At 39.4% G+C, this 17706-nt stretch overlaps 1 protein-coding gene across 3 annotated transcripts in view; it reads left to right on the top strand.

The window, feature by feature from the left end:
- The first annotated feature begins 5108 nt into the window (after positions 1 to 5108).
- The window catches only part of u2surp (U2 snRNP-associated SURP domain containing), a 109820-nt gene continuing 97222 nt past the window's right edge, over positions 5109 to 17706 (top strand). For 2 of the 3 annotated variants that reach the window (XM_072255019.1, XM_072255017.1), the window contains exons 1-2: positions 5109 to 5204; positions 6249 to 6316. The gene's annotated coding sequence lies outside the window, so the exon portion shown is untranslated. Of the gene's footprint in view, positions 5205 to 6085; positions 6161 to 6248; positions 6317 to 17706 lie in introns of those variants that run through there. The other variant, XM_072255018.1, reaches the window with a different exon arrangement.

Raw genomic sequence — 17706 nt, 5'->3', positions numbered from 1 at the left:
ATGATTCCTCACTTAAATTTGAACAGACCTGGAGATCTTTTATTCAATATTTTCATTTAATGTAATTTTTTTTTCTTCTCTTTTTTGCTCCATATTTATATACCCTTCTTGTTTTTTTTTTACTGTTTTTAATGGAGGTCAGGTTTGAGGACGTGATTTTAAGTTCTTTAACTCTATTTGGTTCCAAGTTAGCCCATTGCTTTGCTTTGCTTTAGTTTAGTTGCACGGTGGGTTTTTTTGGGTCTTTTTTTTCCTTTTCTCTATTGATATATATATATATATATATATATATATATAAATTAGTATACTATTATGTTACCTTAGTATGTTATGTTTAAATTACATTGTTTGTATCACTTTTTTTTCTGTATTAATATTTCCTGTAATTTTATTATATTCTAACAGTGTATTAGTGCCTATATGGCTTACCCTTTTGTATACTTATTCAATAAAAAGATTTAAAAAGAAAGAAAGAAAGTAACATTTTCAAATTTCTGGCATACTGTTCATGTCGTGTACAGTGAAGACTAAAGCAAAATACTTAAGTTTTTCTGCCATTTCTTTGTCCCTCATTACTACCTCTCCAGCGTCTGATATCTATTCTCGTCTCTCTTACTCTTTATATATCTAAAAGAAACTTCAGGTATCCTTGTTTATATTACTAAATAGCTTACCCTCCTATTTCTTTTTTCCCTCCTCATGGCTTTTTTTAGTTGCTTTCTGTTGGTTTTTAAAAGCTTCCCAATCCGCTAACTTCCCGCTAATTATTGCTCTATTATATTCTCTCTTCTGCTTTTATGTTGCCTTTGCCTTTTCCTTGTCAAACACAGTTGCCCCATCCTCCCTTCAGAATACTTCTTCATCTTTGGGATGTATCTATCCTGCACTTTTTGAGTTGCCCCCAGAAACTCCGGACATAGCTGTTCTGCCATCGTCCCTGATAGTGTCACTTACCAATCAACGTTAGCCAGCTCCTCTACTATGCCTCTGTAACTTCCCCTACTCCAATGTAATACTGATACATCTCACTTTATCCCTCTCAAACTGCAGGGTAAATTACATCAATTTATGATCGCATCCTCCTAAGGGTTCCTTTAGTTTGAGCTCCCTAGTCAAATCTGATTCACTGAACAACACCCATTTCAGAATTGCCTTACCCCTCGTAGGCTCAACCACAAGCTACTCTAAAAAGCCATTTTGTAGGCACTCTACAAATTTCCTCTCTTGGGATCCAGCACCAACTTGATTTTTCCAATCTACCTGCATATTGAAATTCCCCCATGACTATCATAACATTGCCCTTCCTGCATGCCTTTTTTTAATCTCCCACAGTATCACACATCTTGGCTATCATTCAGAAGCCTGTATATATACTCCCATCAAGGTCTTTTCACTCTTGCAGTTTCTCAGCTCTATCCATAACAATTCTACATATGTCACCTCTTTCTATAGATTTAATTTCTTGCTTTTAACCAATGGAGCCACCCCAAACCCTCTGCCTACCTGTCTGTCCTTTCAAATCAATGTTTATCCTTCTATGTTAAGCTCACAACTATTATCTTCTTTCAGCCATGACTCAGTGATGCCCACAATGTCATACTTGCCACTATCTAACTATGCAACTAGATCATCTACCTTACTCTGTTTTCTGCATGCATTTAAATACAACACCCAGTCAAATATTCTTCACCCTTTTCGATTTTGCCGCCATGTTCCACTTCAACTCATCCCACTGACTGGAATTTTATCATCTGCATGTTTTTCCTCACAATCTCACTACACAAAGCATTGACTTGTCTACTAACTGCCTCATCCATGGCCCTATTACTCCAATTCCCATTCCCTTGCCAAATTAGCTTAAACCCTCTCCAACAGCACTAGCAAAGCTGGATATTGGTCGCCTTTGGGTTCAGGTATAACATGTCCTTTTTGAAAAGGTCATACCTTCCCCTGAAAAGATCCCAATGATCCAGAAATCTGAAAGCCTGTCCCCCATACCATTTCCTCAGTCACTCATTCATCTATACTATCATCTTACCCATTGGAAGTAATCCAGAGGTTGCCACCTTGGAGGCCCTGCTCTTCAGCCTCTTCCCCAACTCCCTATACTCACTGCACACGACTTTTTCCCCCTTTCTACCTATTTTATCAGTGTCAATGTGCACCATGACCTCGGGCTGCTTACTCTCCCACTTGAGAATCTTGTGTAGCCGCTCTGAGACTTCCTAGACCTTAGCACCTGGGAGGCAATGACTCTTTTGTGGCCACAGAATCTCCTGTCTCTCCCCCTAACTACTGAGTTTCCATCACTACTGCTCTGCCTGACTTTACCCTTCCTTGCTGAATGCCACTGACCTGGCTGTTGCTGCTGTGCCCAGATAGGTCATCACATCCCAGCAATATCCAAAGGGATATAGTTATTGCTGAGGGGAATGGCAACAAACATCAGAGGGGATCATACGATCATACGAGGGGATGGTTCATCATCTTAAATATTATTCCCTCCAACACTATGACTATGGCGTGAACCACCTACAAAATGAACCACAGTAATTTATTTGGGCTGCCCCAATAGCACCTCCCAATTAGCACCAGCATCCAGCTAAATAAGAGCAACAGGCACATAGAAACATTCCACTACCTTTACACTTCCCTCTAAATCACACACAGTCCTGTTTTGAAAATATATTGCTGTTCCTTCCTCACGGTCTCACTACACAACGTATTGACTTGTATGCCAACTCATCTTCGGAGGGTCTAAATCACAGAACTCCTTAGCCAAGAGCAAGGTGTGAGCACCTTGACGAGAAGCAGGAGTGCGAGTAGGGACGTGCAATAAATCCAGCCCTCAGCAATTCCTTGATCCCAAAAGACGATTAGTAGAGCTCCTTTGACTGAGAAACACCAAGGTTGAATTGTGCTGATAAATGCTGCCGAGCTTTGGGCATAGAAGCTCTGAACTTGTGGTTTTCTTCAGGATGAGTTCTGAGTCCAGTGATAGAATGCTAAGCTGTGCCAATTTCCCAGCACATCATCTTGGGAAGTGGTCCACAGATCCTATGACAGAGCAAGTTAAGCAATTTATGTAATTTTGAATTATTTGGACTTAATTCCATGCTTCAATTTTGTGGTGTACCTTTTGTATATTTTCCTTTGAATATTTAATAACTTTCAATATTAATTAATGTTTCATTTTAATAGATTTTGAATATTATTGGATGTCTCTGAACGTAGAATGTCAAAATCCTTTTCCCAGGGTAAGGGTATTAAAATGAAGTGTGTACAGGTTTAAGGTCAGAGAATGGGTTTTAATGAAGATCTGAGGGTGAAATGTTTCTTTTACACAAAAAATGGCTGATATCTGGAATGCTCTGCCAAAGTAGGTGGTGGAATTTGATGCAACCTCAACTTATTTAGCCAGATATTTAAATAGGCAAAGTAAGGAAGGATATCATCCACCCTTGGGTAAATGGGATTACTGTAGATGGGTGAAAAGGTTGGCATGGAAGTCGTTGGCTGAAGATCATGCTTCATTGCTGTATGAATCTATAGTTCTCTATGATCAGTTTGGGACATATATGAAACCTGTGGGGTGTAGCTGTCAGATTTATTTTCCACTGATCTGAGGACTTTTGTAATTGTGTTATTTCTAATGGAGTTTAAATATATTTCTATGTTTCTAAATGTCAGGTGCAACAATCAGATAAAAACAAGTTTTAAGTGATGGAGAAAGAGAAGAATGGAGGAAAGAACAAAAGGTATGGATAGTGATGGGATGGAGGTCAGGAGAGATTGAATGATTACACCAGCTGAAAAAGATAGGTAAGAAGCAACAGGAATTAACAAAGGGATGCCTCAGAGATTTAAAATATAGAAATAGATAAAAACTGAGCATTTTCTGATATAGCATGTTCCAGTAACCAGATACAAGATAAAATGTTGATATTTTAAGATAAAATGGTATGAAATATTATGGATTTAGTGTCCCACACTTACCCCTAATGAAATTTTGAACTATTATATGTGAAGATGCTGAACGAGACTTGAAATATTTCATTGTCAGAAAGAGAAGGAAGATAAAATCAGCTGAATTTTCTTCTTTATTTCTCCCACAGTGTTCAATGTTGTTTTCAAGGAACAGAATCCTAAAGTTCCACACCACCAAATTCAAGAATAGCTACTTCAACCATTTAGTTCTTGAACCAAATGGTAAAACCCTAATCACTACAGTTTGGCAAAGCTATGACCATTTTTTTTCACTTTGCACTACAATGGATTTTTTTTTGTTTTGTGTTCTCTCTTTTAAAATGTGTAAAATTTATATTTTTCTTGTCAATTCTGCTTACATGATGCTGCCTGTGATGCTGCTGCAAATAAATTTTCATTGCATCTGTGCACACTTCTGCATATGACAATAAATTCAACTTTGATTTTGAAATTACATTAGACAAACGTTCAAGATCGTTTTCAGTTCAAAGTTACAGCAGATGTCCTTATTTTGAAAAATGACAATTCCACGTTGTTAAATTTATATAGCCCTAACGGGATATTGCAATGAGTGCTGGAGAAAAATACTACTTTGGACTGTGTTTACGTCTGTAATGAAGGCGATTTTCACACTGCAAGCTCCTACAAACAACACCATTTGATAACGAACAATTTGTTTTACAGCACAATTGGTATTTAAATCTCCATTTGTAATGTTAATTAAGGAATAAACATTGAGGACACAGGGGAACAATTATCCTGTTCTTCCTCAAATTAGCGCAGGAGATTATTTTTTTAATGCTCATTTGAGGAATTGGTCTGTTTATTATCAAAAGGGTAACACTTCTGACAGAAAACCATCCTCTCCACACTGCAAGCCTGGATACCAGAATAACACTGGAACCCAGAACTTAAGTCAAACCCCATCCACGGTGTTTTAGTAAAAATCCAGGGTCACGGAGTTCCATGGTTGCTAGTGGAGCTGCTCAGATTTACCGTTTTCATTTTAGATTCCCAACCTCGGCCCCGCCGGCGCCGCTTTCACCGAGCCACAGTCCGGAATCTGGGGCGACGTCACGTGAGCAGGCCGTCGCGGCGCCCCTCCCCCTCCATCGATGCCTGTCCTCGCTCTGTGCTCGATTAACCCGTGGGGGGAGAAGATGGCGGACAAAACAGCGGCGTGCTTAGGGAACGGCAGTGTGTGCGGTTCTTGCCAGGTACGGGTTACAGGTGGGGCCGGGAAAGGGGACTTAGGGTACTGCCGAGGTCGACTGCACCCGTCTCCACACTGTGGGTGGAGGGGGAGGTGATCGGCGCTGCTCGTACTCAGCCTGGGTACGGGAGGCACCACGCGAGGAAGGCGCGGGCCTTGGGGGGGAAAAGGAGGTGAGGGCGGCAGCTCCTTGCCCCTGGAGTCACTCCTGCACCCCGCCGCCGTTGGTGGTTGCTGGCCCGAACGATCGACGTGCCAGGACTCCTTTTGTTGTGTGGAAGTTCACTGAAGCAGGTATCTGCACCTTGCTGTCTTGACCAGCCCAGGATGCAGAGACTCGGCTGACTCAGGCCTACTGCAGCGCTTCACTTGCTTCTGGGATTATTGCACGCTCTTTTCTCTGGGCAAGGCGCGAGCAGCAATTTAAAGGGCTTTTGGAGTGCATTATATGTTCGTATGTTTTAATATTTGACTTTCCTCGTTAACTCACGCCCTTAGTTATAACTGCGATTTATTCAGGACCTTTCTATGCAGAGATGGCATTGGGAGCAGTTTTATTCTATTGTCCCTTTCCCCTGATTTTAATAGAACAGTTTTGATTTGTAAGTAGATAGGTAAACAATTTGCAGGTGTTCCTATTTTTAAATGCAACAAATGGTTTCTGCTCATTGTCAAATCAGCTGACCTCCAGTCTTTGATGCCATATTATACTTACATAAAATTTGTGAAGGTTTTCCAAAAACTCAATTTTATAGTTATGTCCTTTTTCTGAGCTTCATAATATAGATTTAAGCAGTGGCTAAATTAATGATATGACTGTCTTTGAGAGTTTTACTGTCTTCCATTTCTTAGACATGAGATTCTTCAATTTCTTGTACATGAGATTCTAAGATGTTAATATTTTGGAAGATGTGAGTAGGATAATCATTGGAAAGAATCTCTCATTCCACAAACTTGCATGTAAGTGATTGCTGTTATTAAAGATGTGATATTGATTAAATAGATTTCCAATCTATTACTGTAAAATATTCTATATTTATTTCTACAGGTGCAAGTAATGTGTTGCTGAGTTTTTTTGTCTGCATCAATAAGAAATCTGTCAAGAGATACAATCAGGTATGTAGTATTTTTTTTCAAACAAAGTCTTAAACTGTTACAAGATAAATGCAAGTAAATTTTAAATGTTATTTTTTGTAAGTTTCAACTTAATGAGTAAATTAATGTATTTATTTGATTATTTAGTACTATAGTTGTTTTCATAAGCAGTTTTCCTTTGAGGACCTTGATCATATATATAGCGTTGCCTTTACTTGCAGTAGTAATATTTGAATAATTAATAATTAGGTTTTGGTGGAGAAGTACTTGAATTATGAGCTATTGGGTACAATTGTTCATTGATATTTCAGCAAATAATAAGTTAGCCACCTGATTGTTTTATATTGCATATGCTAAAGTACCATGAAAATCTCACATTTAATTGACTATGGTCTATTTAGGCCTGTGGCTCTTGAACTCAATTCCTCAACTAATAAAGGCTAGTGCACCATATGTTTTAACTACACTGTCAACTTGTGCAGTATCTTTGAGGGATCTGTGGACTTGGGCCCCTCTGTTACTCTACACGGCTAAGAATACTGCATTAACCTTGTACTCTGCCTTAATATTTGATCTTCCAAAGTGAATCACTTCACACTTTATTGGATTGAACTTCCATCTACCATTTCTTTGTCCAGTTTTGCATCCTTTCTATTTCTTGTTGTAGAAGATTGATTTAGGTTACACTATCCATAACACCATCAATCTTCATGCCATCTGCAAACTTACTAACACACCCTTCCACTTCTTCATTCAAGTCATTTATGAAACTCACAGCAACACACACAAAATGCTGGTGGAATGCAGCAGGCCAGGCAGCATCTATTGGAAGAGGTACAGTCGACGTTTCGGGTCAAGACCCTTTGTCAGGACTAACTGAAAGAAGAGATAGTAAGGGATTTTAGAGGGGGAGGGGGAGATCCAAAATGATAGGAGAAGACAGGAGGGGGAGGGATGGAGCCAAGAGCTGGAAAGTTGATTGGCAAAAGGGATATAAGGCCGGAGGAGGGAGAGGATCATGGGACAGGAAGCCTAGGGAGAAAGAAAAGCCGGGGGAGCCCAGGGGAAGATGGCGAGCAGGCAAGGAGTTATAGTGAGAGGGACAGAAAGAGGGGAAAAAAAAGAGAAAAAAAAAAGTAAATAAGGGATGGGGTACGAGGGGGAGGTGGGGCATTAAGGAAGTTAGAGAAGTCAATGTTCATGCCATCAGGTTGGAGGCTACCTAGATGAAATATAAGGTGTTGTTCCTCCAAACTGAGTGTGGCTTCATCTTGACACAGAGGAGGCCATGGATAGGCATATCAGAATGGGACGTGGAATTAAAATGTGTGGCCACTGGGAGATCCTGCTTTCTCTGAGTAAAATCACAGAGTAGATTCCGAGAACAGATACCTGCGGGACACTACCAGTAACCAACCTCCAGTCAGAATACACTCTGTTATCACCCTCTGCCTTCTATGGGCAAGCCAAATCCAAATACACACAGCCACGCTTCCATGGGTCCCATACCTAATGACTAGAAAGTAGATGAACCTACTATGGGGAACCTTGTTAAACACCTTACTAAAATTCATATTCACAAGATCCACTGCTCTACCTTTATTAATTTGTTTTGTTATCTCCTCAAAATGTAATCAGGCTCGTGAGACATGACCTGCCCCACACAAAGGCATGCTGATTATCCCAAATACTCATAAATCCTGCCCCTAATAATGCTCTCCATTAGTTTTCCGCCAAACTATCTGATGTAAGAATCAGGATTGTTCCTATTATCTTTCTTGAACAATGGAACAACAGTTGCCATCTAATGTTTTGATACTCATTCTGTGGCTGGGGGAATGCAAAGATCATCGTCAAAGCCCCAGCGATTGCCCTGTAGTAATTTGGAGTATATTGCGTCTGGACCCAGCGATGTTATCTATCCTAATATTTTTTAATAGCCATTTCCACCTGTCATGCTCACTTTGTGGATCTTTGTCAAGATTTCTCGATGTCTCACTGTGCTGTTGTTGGTTAGCACACTTGCAAAGACTTCCTCTTATTCAGACATTTACTAAATTGTATTTGAAATATTTACTTGTCTCATCTGCAGGCTTGTTAGTCATGCAAAGTACACTTCAACTTCACTAGAAATGTAGGAGTACAATGTTCACGTTCTTTAGTCTATTCAGTAAGTGAATTGGATTATGGTCTAATCATGATCTAACATAATGTACCCACCATTTTTCCCCGCTCCCCTTGTAACTTTAAAGAGCCGAATCTATCAATCCACATAATAATATGAACAACTGTAAAAGAGCTTTCCAAATTCTAATCAGCTATTGTTTGTAGAACAAAGAGGCTAAGCTCTTAATTTGTAACTCTGCCCTCATGTTTTCCTCCTCCCTTCCCAAAAAGGCTGGATATGGGTGGAATAGTTCCTTTGGCTCTAACCTAATAATTCCCTTTATTTTGGAATCCAAAGGGAGCGATATGAGAGGTGACATTTATAACTGTGGAAGACACTAACAGTGTGCCAGATTTTGAAGGGTGTGAGGGAAGAGAAATGAGTGCAGTTGCTATTTCAAGGCAAAAGGTGCTCAAAAAGCTGAAAGACCTAAAGGTGCATCTGTCACCTGGACCAGATGAACTGTACCTTAGGGTTGTGAAAGAGGTAACAGTAGAGATTATGGAGGCATTAGTAATGGCGAGGTACTCTTCAGAAACACCTAGAGCAAGGCAAAAGAGTGATCCTGAGTCAGTTTGAGGAGCGGAGAGCTAAATAGAGGGCACAACAGACAACAATTCCACGATGCCCTACCCATGCAGCGACTGTGGCAGAGCCTACCGTTCCAGGATCAGCCTCAATAGCCACAGTCGCTGCTGCTCAACAAACCAGTGACTACCAGAGGCGCAGTACCCATGGTCGACCACGACCGACAGAGGCCACACGCACAGTAATGATCTTTCAATATCATTGGACTCTGGCATGGTTCCGGAGGACCGGAAAAATGGAAATGTCACTCCGCTCTTTAAGGAAGGCTGGAGGCAGCAGAAAGAAAATTATAGACCAGTTAGCCTAGCCTCAGTGGTTAGGAAGATGTTGGAGTCAACTGGTAAGGATGAGGCTATGGAGTACTTGGTGACACAGGACAAGATAGGACAAAGTCAGCATGTTTTCCTTCAGGGAAAATCCTGCCTGACGAACCTCTTGGGATTCTTTGAGGAGATTACAAGTAGGATAGAAAAAGGGGATGCAGTGGATGTTGTATATTTGGTCTTTCAGAAGGCCTTTGACAAGGTACCACACATGAGGCTGCTTACCAAGTTAAGAGCCCATGGTGTTACAGGAATGTTACTAATATGGTTAGAACCTTAGCTTATTGTTAGGAGACAGTGACTAATGGTGAACCACGGGTCGGTGTTGGGACGGCTTCTTTTTATGCCATTATCAATAATTTAGATGATGGAATAGATGGCTTTGTTGCCAAGTTTGCAGATGATATGAATATTAGTGGAAGGGTTGGTAGTGTTGAGGAAACAGGTGGGTTGCAGAAGGACTTAGGCAGATTAGGAGAATGGTAAGAAAGCAGCAAATGAAATACAATGTTGGAAAGTGAATGGTAATGCACTTTTAGTTGTAGAAATAAATGTGCAGACTATTTTCTAAATTGAGAGAATATCCAAAAATCTGAGATGCATAGGGACTTGGGAACCCTTGTGCAGAAAACCTTAAAAGGTTAACTTGCAGGTAGAGTCGGTGGTGAGGAAGGCAAATGCAATGTTAGCATTCATTTCAAGAGGTCTAGAATACAAGCAAGGATGTGATGTGATGCTGAGGCTTTATAAGGCACTGGTGAGGCCTCACCTTGAGTATTGTGAATAGTTTTGGGCTCTCCTCAACGATGAAAAGATGTGCAGGCATTGGAAAAGTTTCAGAGGATGTTCACAAGGATGATTGTGGGAATGAGAGGGTTATCATACAAGGAACATTTGATAGCTCTGAGCCTGTACTTGCTAGGATTTCAAAGGCTGAGGGAGGATAGCATTGAAGCCTTTTGAAAGTTGAAAGGCCTTGACAGAGTAGGTGTGCCAAGGATGTTTCACATGGTGGAAGAGTCCAGAGCAAGAGGGCACAGCCTCAGGATAGGATCTGTCCATTTAAAACAGATGCAGAGAAATTTCTTTAGGCAGAGGATGGTGAATTTGTGGAATTTATTACCACAGGCAGCTGTTGAGGCCAGATCGTTGGGTGTTTTTAAGGCAGGTTGATAGGTTCTTGATTGGACATGGAATCAAAGGTTACAGGGAGAAGACTGGGGAATGGGGCTGAGGAGGGGGGAAAGGATCAGCCATGATTGAATGGTGGAACAGACTCGATGGGCCAAATGACCTAATTCTGCTCCTATATATAAAAAAAGGAAAAAAAATTGATTTAATCAGATAAATATTGATTTATTCTGTTCCTCAATTAATTCCAATAATATGCCCATTATTGAACTTGAACTGTACTTCAGTTTATCTTTTTGAAACATTGGTACACCCCGAGTAGTTACTCCTGCAGGGATGGTTGAAAATTTATCACAGCCTGTGCCATTTTTCTGTTATTGTTTGTAAAAGCTTGGAATATGTCAGGTCAAGTCAGTTGTTGTCATGTGCATAAGTAAAGAGAGGGTATAAATATATTGTTTGAAGCAATATCGTAGGCACATGGGTGCAAACAACACAATATTAATTACAGTGGGTTCCAATTAATTGTGACACATTGGAACTAGTACATTTTGCCTCATTTAGCTGAAGTTTCATGGAAATAGTTAAAAAGGTGTACCATTTAACTGAGTAACAAAATACAACAAATTAGAACACCAGCAATACTTCCACAGTACAAGAAAACTGTAATTCCTTATACTGTACTTATTGACGGAGGAATTTGTCCACAGTGTATGCTGTTGTGTTCTTTTGATGGAGTGAATATATCAGCACAGGCACCTAGTGCAGATAATGACTTGCCTTCATATAATGTGTTTGACGATTGCATCTTCTATCTTCATTTTCATTGTCACATTCAAGGTGATTGTTGAAACCTTCAAATTATTTGTAGTTCCGAACTTGTTAAAAGTAGTGAAATCATTACATTTTCATTTCCAAACATTTCTGGCATCTACAAGACTGAATGCTTGGAACCTCTGAGCAAAATGGTTCTGAATTGTTTTAACTGCTTATTTCTTGCCAATTTTCAGAGACAAAAGTCACTGCTTTTTTTCACACACGCACACGCAACTGACTCTATTTAAAGCTGTTCGCTCCAAGTACATTGTAGTGTATAGTGGCCACCCAAGTGCATGTGACTGGCGCTAGTTAGCAACTTAGACAACAGTCTTCTGACCAAATTAACCTGTGTAATGTCCCAAATAAAGGAATGGAATCCTGGCTATATTTTTAGTTTTTGTTCTTTAAGAATTGTCGTAAGTTGTGCAATCTATATTAAACTGACATAAAGACACACGTGAGGGGTCAAAAGTGTTTCATTGCTGAAGTTGTTCTCCATCCTTTTTTGTTTTACTTGGTTTTATTTCAATGCTCTGTTGTACTGAATTGATCTTGGTACATGTGACAAAAATAAACCAATTTACCTCTTTGAGGTCGAGCTTCCTAAAGAGGGGGGAGATTTGTGTTTGTGATGAGCCAGGCTTTGTCCATTACTTTCTCCAGCCTCTTGCATTCCTGTGTGTTGAATTTGCTATACCAGGCGATGATGCAACCAGTCAGGGTTTTGTACTGGTCTAAGGATTTTATTAACTTTAAAACCTAGTAATTTCTCTTGCTATGCTTGTATATTCAGATATTTGTGTGCATTTCCCTTTTAAAATTAAAAAAGGGCTGCCAAGTAGTTATTAAGAACCCTGTTGCCACCACTTTGACACGCAAGTAGCCTTTTTGGTCCCTAATGGATGTTTTCTTTGTGAAATACAACAAAATGTATTTGTGTTTACATTACCTGCTAGTATATCATCCATGTCACCATGCTTTTTCATTCTCATTTTTAATTTCACCACAACCTTTTTCATGTTCTCAGCTTTTGTGGTCAGGTTCTTAGTAACATAAGCTTGCCTATTTCTAATTGTGGTACTAAATTTGTCAACCTGACCAAATTTCTTTCTGACAGACCCTTTCTCGTCAGTATACATTTGCCCTAAACCTTTTGAATCTCCTTGAGTACCCTTGTTTACCTTTTTATTTGTCCAGTACTTGATTTATTTTGAGCCTAATAATTTGGTTCCCTGATTTCCTCTTCCCATTTTCTAAAGTAGTAGATTAACGTACAAGTGGCAGAAGTGCTACACTGCCCATTCACCTCTAATGAGGGCCCGAAACAGACCTTCCAGGTGAGGCAACGCTTCACTTGCAAATCTGTTGGGATTGTCAATTGTATCCGATGCTCCCAATGCAGCCTTATCTACATAGGTGAGAACCCGATGTAGATTAGGGGATGGCATTATCGAATACTTCGGCACCATCCACAAGAAAATATAATAGAATTCCCAGTGGCCAGCCATTTTAATTCCTATCACCTCTTCTGCCATGATGAGGGCACTCTCAGGTTGGAGGCGCTGCACCTCATTATATCTAGACAGCCATCAACTGGATGGCGTGAACATCAACTTCTTGAACTTATAGTAGATTTTCTTTTCTCCTCCGTCTATCACCTCCTCTGGTGCCCCTCCTTCCCTTTCTCCCATGGTCTATTCTCTTCTATCAGATTCCTTTTTCTCCAGCCCTTCGTCTTTCCCACCGATCACCGCTTAGCTTCTTATTTAATCTCTCCCCACCTGGCTTCACCTATCACCTCGCTTGTTCTTCTTCTCCCCTCCCCCCCCAACCACCTCATTCTATCATATATCCCTTTCCTTTCCAGTCCTGATAAAGGACCTTTGCCCAAAATGTTGACTATTTATTACTTTACATGGATACTGCCTGACTTGCTGAGTTCCTGCAGCGTTTTGTGTGTATTGTTCTGGATTTCCAGCATCTGCAGAATCTCTCATGTTTATGATTAACATACGACAGTTTTTCAGTCAAGTGGACTGGCTCTTAAATTGAGAAACCTAATCTAATCAAATCTAACCAAACCTAATCGTGGGACAATTTACAATGACCAATGAACCTGCCAGGTACGTCTTTGAACTGTCAGATGAAACTGGAGGACCTGGAAAAAAACTCAAGCATTCCACAGGGAGGACGTACAGAGACTCCTTACAGAAGATTAAGCTTCAAATACTTTATAAACACTCCCCAAATCTCTGTAGACAGGATACAGCAAACATTTTTCCTGTTCTCTCATAGTTATATCTGACCTGGTTGTGCATGCAAAGCCATCTGCGTATCCCTCCTCATTGTTACCAGTGTCTGCATGTTACTTCTCTGTCCTCTTTCTGGACTGGTGGATGCAGATGTGTGACTTGATGAAGTGAGACGATATGGGTCTGTATCAGAGTCAGTGGCACTGATGACGTGACTTGACAGGGCTGATGCTGTGAGGTGGTTTATTCTTGTGGTTAAATGATAGGACATGATCCTATCAGCATGCAATCTTTGACCATAAGACCAGACTATCCACCAATTATTATTGTTAATTTTCGAAAGTAAGAGTTTGTAAAAATCCTGTTTAAAGATTCCCCAGAAACTGAAGCAGTAGAGGCAGCTTTAAGCAACAATAGGCAGTTATTTGTACATACGTTGTAGTAGTTTTGTCGGTTCATTCAAGTTTGTTGTTTGGATGTCTGGATTATTTTTCTGTATGGTTGGATTCCTGGAAAATGGGAAGATTATTGTTTTTCAGATGATCTGGTTAGTAGGGAAGCTGAGGCTCTTAAACTATTAGAAATTTTAAAACTGTCACATGGAGTCATAGAGAAGTACAGCACAGAAAGACCCCTTCGGCCCATCTAGACCATGCCAAAAATCTTTTAAACTGCCTATTCCCTACATAGGGACCTAGTCCTCCGTAAGCCTAGTATACATGTGGCTGACCAAACTTGAGCTTGAAATTGAGCTCGCGTGGGCCATTTATGCTGGCAGCTCAATGCACGCTCTCATAACCCTCTGAGTGTAGAAGTTCCCCCTCATGTTCCCCTTAAGCTTCTCGCCTTTCACCCTTAAGCCAAGACTTATGGTTGTAGACCCACCCAAACTCAGTGAAAAAAGCCTGCTTGCATTTACCCTATCTATGCCCCTTATTATTTGGTATACTTCTGTCAAATCTCCTCTCAATCTTCTACGTTCTAAAAGATACAGTCCTAATCTATTCAATCTTTATGTAACTAGGGTCCTCCAGACCAAAGTCTTAATACAACTTCAACATAACATCCATCTGGGGGGGGGGGGGGGGGGGGGTCACGTGATGACGTGGGATTGAGACGTGTAAATCCAGCTCTCCCGCAACAAATCAGTAAAGTACCGTTTAAACAAAACAAAGTTAGTAAATATTTTCTGAAAACTATTTATAAACTTTGTAAGACTACTTTACGATATGCTTCCTAAACCGCAACAAAAGAAGTCTGCTGTTGCGAAGCAGCCGCGAGACGGGAAGAAAAAAGGGCCTACTGCAACGATGGAGCCTTGGACTCAGGTTGGATCTCCTTCGGTAGAACAGGGAGCAATGGCGGTGGTAACGGCTTCTTCGAAGAAGACTCCGGAAATGCGCATGCGCAAATCGACACAACGCAAACTACAAGAACCGACAGCCACTGCAATTGAAAATGACTCAGAGTCAGAATTGGATTCTTCAGAGAACACAGATGAAGAAGAGGAGGAAGAATTGGAAGCGATTGGAAGTAAAGGAGATGATAGAGATATGAGAGAGGCTATATTGCAGTTAACAGCTGAATTAAGAAAAGTAAGAGAAGAGCTTAGAGATACGAAGATGTGCTATGATAAAGTTATGGCATGACAGGACAAAATGGATAAGAAGCTTCAGAAGATGGAAAGAGCAATGGGGCATATGAATGATAGAGTGGAAAAAACAGAAAATGATCTGCTTGTCTGGAATTTGGAAAGAAACTGACTCTTGGAGAAAGTGGACATGTTGGAAAATTTTAGTAGACGTAATAATATTAAAATTGTTGGTCTTAAAGAAGGTACGGAGGGAGATAAACCAATAGAATTTTTTCGAAGATGGATCCCGGATGTTTTGCAAATGGAAGAGGAGGTTCAACCAATTGAAATTGAGCGGGCACATAGAGCTTTAAGACCAAAACCAAAAGATGACCAATATCCACGATCGATTTTAATAAAATTCTTAAGATTTCAAGACAAGGAAAGGATTCTACAGGCAGCTGCTCGAGCTGCCAAAGTTAGAAAAGGGCCATTGAAAATGGCAGGGAACAAAGTTTTTTTCTACCCTGATATAAGTTACGAACTTTTGAAGAGAAGGAAGAAATTTAACCCAGTGAAAAAAACCCTGTGGGATCATGGTTATCAATTTACATTGCGTTATCCTGCAACCTTGAAGATTTTTTTGCCTGGTGGAGAAAAAAGATTTTTTGATGACTACCAGCTTCACCAGATACAAGAACAAACCCAGGAGAGCGAGATAGGTTGAAGATGAAGATTGGGTTAAAGAATGGACTTGTTGGATTTTTGAAGCTGGATGAATGTATAAATATATTATTAATTATACGAGGGGGCTAAGAAAGGTTAAAACTGGAGGAATATTAGTTGGGAATAGTAATACTAATTTTGTCTATGTATATATAATGTCTTTTTTGTTGCGGGGGAGTTGGAAGAAGCACTGATCGATTGCTACGCTAGTCATGTGTGCAAGCGTGGCTTTTGCCACAACCCGTAAAATGGAGGGGGGTAGTGTTGTGTATCCTTTCATTCACAACATTAGTGGGGGGGTATTTTGTTTTTTCTTTTTTTGTTTTTTTTCTATCTTCTTTTTTCTTTCTGCCTGGAAGGTTGGGAGGGAGACACATAGCAACATGGTGAAGTTTAAAGAGATTCCCCAAGGAACTATGAGAGTTGAGAAGATAAATAATGTTTTAGATTGGAGTAACTTTGTTAAGAATAATGACTAATTTATTGAATTTTTTCAGTTTTAATGTTAACAGGCTTAATGGACCAGTGAAAAGAAAAAGAATCTTAACACATATTAAAAAAATGAAGATAGATTTAGCTTTTTTACAGGAAACGCACCTAATGGAAACAGAACATCAGAAATTTAAGAGAGATTGGGTGGGTAGTGTTGTTGCGGCTTCATTTAATTCAAAAGCGAGGGGAGTAGCAATTTTGATCAATGAAACGTTACCAATTAGTATACAAAATGTAATAACTGATTCTGCGGGGAGATATGTGATTATACATTGTCAACTTTTTTCTGAACTATGGACTTTTATGAATATTTATGCTCCAAACGAAAATGATGCAAAATTCATACAAGAAGCTTTTCTGAATTTGGCAGATGCGCATGAAAAAATATTAATTGGAGGAGATTTTAATTTTTGCTTAGACCCAGTCTTAGATAGATCAACCAAGGCTGTTATAAAATCGAAGGTAGTAAATTTAACTTTATCATTGATGAAGGATTTAAATCTGATTGATATATGGAGAAGAATCAATCCTAAAGAAAGAGACTATTCGTTCTACTCCCATAGACATAAAACTTTTTCAAGGATAGATTTGTTTCTATTATCAATGCATATTCAACACAGTGAAAAATATGGAATATAAAGCAAGAATATTATCAGATCATTCCCCTTTATTAATGACAACAATAATGGCTGATAAGGAAGAAGTGGCTTATAGATGGAGATTTAATTCAACATTATTAAAACGTCAAGATTTTTGTGATTTTATGAAAAAACAGATTCAATTTTTTTTGGATACAAATTTTCATTCAGTGGATGATAAATTTATATTATGGGATGCGATGAAAGCATATCTTAGGGGCCAGATAATAAGTTATACGTCTAAAATTAAGAAAGAATATATGGCAGAACTAGATCAATTGGAAAAAGAGATTACAAAATTAGAAAAAGAATCTCAAAGATATATGTACGAAAACAACTTGTCAATAAGAAGTTACAATATAATATGCTTCAGACATATAGAACGGAAAAAGCAATTATAAGAACTAAACAAAGGTATTATGAGTTAGGTGAGAGAGCACATAAAATTCTTGCCTGGCAGTTGAAAACAGAACAAGCTTCCAAAGCAATAAATGCAATTAGAACAAGGGCAAATAAAATATCTTATAAACCTCTTGAAATAAATGAAACCTTTAAAAAATTTCTGTTCTGAATTATATCAGTCAGAATCCCAAAATGATGTTAACGAGATAGAAAGGTTTTTATCACAAGTTTCTCTTCCAAAATTGAATTTGGAAGAACAGAAGGGATTAGATATGCCTTTTACATTAAAAGAAGTTGAAG

Source organism: Mobula birostris, chromosome 4 (assembly GCF_030028105.1).
Source record: "Mobula birostris isolate sMobBir1 chromosome 4, sMobBir1.hap1, whole genome shotgun sequence".
NCBI lineage: Eukaryota > Metazoa > Chordata > Chondrichthyes > Myliobatiformes > Myliobatidae > Mobula > Mobula birostris.
This window is presented reverse-complemented; position numbering and strand designations above follow the sequence as displayed.